At 54.2% G+C, this 5,000-nt stretch overlaps 1 non-coding gene across 1 annotated transcript in view; it reads left to right on the forward strand.

Annotated features, from left to right (window-relative positions):
- The first annotated feature begins 4,067 nt into the window (after positions 1 to 4,067).
- The window catches only part of LOC124583232, a 1,910-nt gene continuing 977 nt past the window's right edge, over positions 4,068 to 5,000 (forward strand). Inside the window, exon 1 of the ribosomal RNA XR_006974101.1 lies at positions 4,068 to 5,000. This exon is cut by the window's right edge and continues 977 nt beyond it. This is a non-coding gene — a ribosomal RNA (small subunit ribosomal RNA).

Below are 5,000 nucleotides of genomic sequence, written 5' to 3' on the forward strand. Positions count from 1 at the left end.
GATCGCGTTGCTCTCTGTACGAATGCAGATGCTCAGCGGCAGCTAGGAGGCGCTCCATCCATGTCGGTACCGGTGAGCGTTGCACTCGCAGTCGCAAAAACGTACGGCAAGTATATTACTCGGAAGAGTCAATGACAGTCCAAGCCCCCCTGCGTGGGAAGAGTCTTCCTAGGCCATGACCCACCGGAAGGGCGCAGCGTCCCCCACCCCAGACATGTGACGTCACACTATCGGTATTGACGACTAGACTGATTCCTTATAATCATTTGCGATACACCGGTGGAAGCTGCCGAGACGAGTAACTACATAGCGGGCTCGCCGTGTCACTAATGTACAGAGATACAATAGTTTCGACTGGAACCGGATTAAACGTATACACGGCGCTGATTAGTAATAGATAGAGCCATCAGAATACAGATAATGTATACAACTGTCCGTATACATGCTGAAAGACTCTGCTCACAATCACACGTCAGCCAGACACTCTTATCACGCACTACTCTCTGCCTGTAACAGGCACACAGACAATATGTAAGCACCAGCATGGAACAACACCCAGTGCATCCTCTCTGCCACATTAGACAATCCACACTATCATAACCAGACCGGGAGGTCCACTCACAAAACAGAATATCTCACCCTTCCGACAACCACCATTGCTCAGCTAAGCCACCAACACCCACACATGTCCTACACAGGGGTGCACGCAACATCACAATACTGCCTCCTGTCACACCACACAAACAATGGCAGGAATGAAAGACACAGGTCTGCCACAAGCATGGAATCAGAGCGCCGCCTGTTATGAGCCAAAGGTGCACCCTGACGTGGCAAATCAGATGATGCCGCAGTCATTTACTTACGATAATCACAATCAACAAACCGGCCCCCCCCCCCCCCCCCCAAAACACCTTTCCTTACAACAATGTGTACCTTAACCTAACCCGTATTGTACCTTAACCTAACCCGTATTGTACCTTAACCTAACCCGTATTGTACCTTAACCTAACCCGTATTGTACCTTAACCTAACCCGTATTGTACCTTAACCTAACCCGTATTGTACCTTAACCTAACCCGTATTGTACCTTAACCTAACCCGTATTGTACCTTAACCTAACCCGTATTGTACCTTAACCTAACCCGTATTGTGCCTTAACCTAACCCGTATTGTGCCTTAACCTAACCCGTATTGTGCCTTAACCTAACCCGTATTGTGCCTTAACCTAACCCGTATTGTGCCTTAACCTAACCCGTATTGTGCCTTAACCTAACCCGTATTGTGCCTTAACCTAACCCGTATTGTGCCTTAACCTAACCCGTATTGTGCCTTAACCTAACCCGTATTGTGCCTTAACCTAACCCGTATTGTGCCTTAACCTAACCCGTATTGTGCCTTAACCTAACCCGTATTGTGCCTTAACCTAACCCGTATTGTGCCTTAACCTAACCCGTATTGCGCCTTAACCTAACCCGTATTGCGCCTTAACCTAACCCGTATTGCGCCTTAACCTAACCCGTATTGCGCCTTAACCTAACCTATATTGCGCCTTAACCTAACCTATATTGCGCCTTAACCTAACCTATATTGCGCCTTAACGTAACCCGCGTTGCGCCTTAACGTAACCCGCGTTGCGCCTTAACGTAACCCGCGTTGCGCCTTAACGTAACCCGCGTTGCGCCTTAACGTAACCCGCGTTGCGCCTTAACCTAACCCGCGTTGCGCCTTAACCTAACCCGCGTTGCGCCTTAACCTAACCCGCGTTGCGCCTTAACCTAACCCGCGTTGCGCCTTAACCTAACCCGCGTTGCGCCTTAACCTAACCCGCGTTGCGCCTTAACCTAACCCGCGTTGCGCCTTAACCTAACCCGCGTTGGGCCTTAACCCAACACACGTTGGGCCTTAACCCAACACACGTTGGGCCTTAACCCAACACACGTTGGGCCTTAACCCAACACACGTTGGGCCTTAACCCAACACACGTTGGGCCTTAACCCAACACACGTTGGGCCTTAACCCAACACACGTTGGGCCTTAACCCAACACACGTTGGGCCTTAACCCAACACACGTTGGGCCTTAACCCAACACACGTTGGGCCTTAACCCAACACACGTTGGGCCTTAACCCAACACACGTTGGGCCTTAACCCAACACACGTTGGGCCTTAACCCAACACACGTTGGGCCTTAACCCAACACACGTTGGGCCTTAACCCAACACACGTTGGGCCTTAACCCAACACACGTTGGGCCTTAACCCAACACACGTTGGGCCTTAACCCAACACACGTTGGGCCTTAACCCAACACACGTTGGGCCTTAACCCAACACACGTTGGGCCTTAACCCAACACACGTTGGGCCTTAACCCAACACACGTTGGGCCTTAACCTGCTCTGTAATTGTCATACGACGCGTTAAATTAGTGTAGTGTTGCCTAACTGCAACCCCCGCAATATAGTTTGCTACCCGCACTGCCCGGTCCCCAGAGTATCGCTTCATGTTAAACACCTTGCAGCTATACACTGTAATGCGGATGGCAGCAGGACGTACATGCTCAATGCCCTTCGCAGTTGTTCATTGGCATTCGCATGGCGAAGCACAGCCTACGTTGTGGTACGGCTTGTGTCAACTGTCCGCTGATGTTGTACGTCCAAATCACACACTGTACTGCACATTGGTCCTCATGTACTGAATGATACATCGTGGTACATGTGTGACCGTACCACGACTGCGCCAACAACGGCGAACCATACGGTCCAAATATTGTGCACTCAGCTACGTGTCGTCTCCCTATAAGAGCTGGATTGCAGTATGGTATGCCGTGGATGGCGATCAGCATGAGCCGTCTGTTGATGTAGTGGCGCGTGTTGTCAGACGTAGTCGTCTCTTCTCACTCACCGTGATAGCATGGTGCACTGCGTTCCACATCTGCGACATGCGACAGAGGCCGGTTGACAGTCGTTCGCGCAATGGACATCGCATACGTACGGGGGCCACCTTCCACGTGTTCGCGAAGCGTGCACATGTTGTTGCGTGTATGTGGGCAGACATAGTGTGTCGTGACACCTGACACAGGCATGCAACAATCGTTGAATTTGCAAATGGCGATGGACGTCTACGTTTGCTGGTGACGTTACGCAAATGAACAACTGGTAAACCGTTGTGGTGCGGTTGTTCTCGCTAGAGGTGAATCAGTGATGGCGACGATCGGTTGAGCTACCAACCGGTTGTTTCAGCGATACCCACCATGCCCACGAACGTGAATGGCATGTGGGTGTGAAGCGATACGCGGCGGTGGCTGGGTGGGACCGTCCCCGGCCGGTGAGGGGGGGCCTCCCGGCGTGCTGGCCGCGCGGTGCGTGGGCGCACGCGCTACAGCCGGCTGGTGGGGGCGGCCAGTGGCAGGCGCGCCGGCCGACGGAGGCGGCAGGCGGCGCAGCTGCGCGCCGGCGCACCCTGCACGCGGCGCCGTGCGGCCAAAGTAGGTCCTCGCGGGCCCGGTGCGAAGCGCGGTGGACATCTGCAGTGTGCTGGTCCGATTGAGGACTGTGTGCGCTGAGGATGCGCCGCCGCCCGGCGCTCGGCGCCGCGACGCCGTCTGCTGCTCGGTCGCCTCTGCGGTTCTCGCAGGTGGTTTGTATCGCAGCTGTGCGGACGTGTTGGCGCGTTCGCTTCGGCACCCAAGTGGGGCTTTTGTCCTTCTGTGGCGCTGGCGTTGGAGCTGCCGGCCACCGTAGGTGGCGCGTGTTGTCTCCCGCCGGCAATGCCACGACAGCACGCTCCCGGGCCTCTGTCGGCAGCGGCAAGCTCAGTTGGGAGCACGGGTGGTCGCACCTAAAGCGTCTACTCGCCAAACTCCGGGCGATTGCGCCTCTCTCGAACCCGACCAAGTACTTAGGACGGCGCTGCGCGCCGCCGGGACCTGAGAGGGTTTCGAGGTGTATTGTGCAGGGGAGCTCAGCCTCCTCCTGTTTGCAGAATAATTGAGCGGACGCTTGCGTGTTCGCGCGGGCCCCCGGGACACACTCCCGGGCGGCCGGCTGCTCAGCTCTAGTTGACGCAGCTCCCTGGTTGATCCTGCCAGTAGTCATATGCTTGTCTCAAAGATTAAGCCATGCATGTCTCAGTACAAGCCGCATTAAGGTGAAACCGCGAATGGCTCATTAAATCAGTTATGGTTCCTTAGATCGTACCCACGTTACTTGGATAACTGTGGTAATTCTAGAGCTAATACATGCAAACAGAGTCCCGACCAGAGATGGAAGGGACGCTTTTATTAGATCAAAACCAATCGGTCGGCTCGTCCGGTCCGTTTGCCTTGGTGACTCTGAATAACTTTGGGCTGATCGCACGGTCCTCGTACCGGCGACGCATCTTTCAAATGTCTGCCTTATCAACTGTCGATGGTAGGTTCTGCGCCTACCATGGTTGTAACGGGTAACGGGGAATCAGGGTTCGATTCCGGAGAGGGAGCCTGAGAAACGGCTACCACATCCAAGGAAGGCAGCAGGCGCGCAAATTACCCACTCCCGGCACGGGGAGGTAGTGACGAAAAATAACGATACGGGACTCATCCGAGGCCCCGTAATCGGAATGAGTACACTTTAAATCCTTTAACGAGTATCTATTGGAGGGCAAGTCTGGTGCCAGCAGCCGCGGTAATTCCAGCTCCAATAGCGTATATTAAAGTTGTTGCGGTTAAAAAGCTCGTAGTTGGATTTGTGTCCCACGCTGTTGGTTCACCGCCCGTCGGTGTTTAACTGGCATGTATCGTGGGACGTCCTGCCGGTGGGGCGAGCTGAAGGCGTGCGACGCGCCTCGTGCGTGCTCGTGCGTCCCGAGGCGGACCCCGTTGCAATCCTACCAGGGTGCTCTTGAGTGAGTGTCTCGGTGGGCCGGCACGTTTACTTTGAACAAATTAGAGTGCTTAAAGCAGGCAAGCCCGCCTGAATACTGTGTGCATGGAATAATGGAATAGGACCTCGGTTCTATTTTGT

This window comes from Schistocerca americana, unplaced genomic scaffold (genome assembly GCF_021461395.2).
Source record: "Schistocerca americana isolate TAMUIC-IGC-003095 unplaced genomic scaffold, iqSchAmer2.1 HiC_scaffold_451, whole genome shotgun sequence".
Classification (NCBI taxonomy): Eukaryota; Metazoa; Arthropoda; class Insecta; order Orthoptera; family Acrididae; genus Schistocerca; species Schistocerca americana.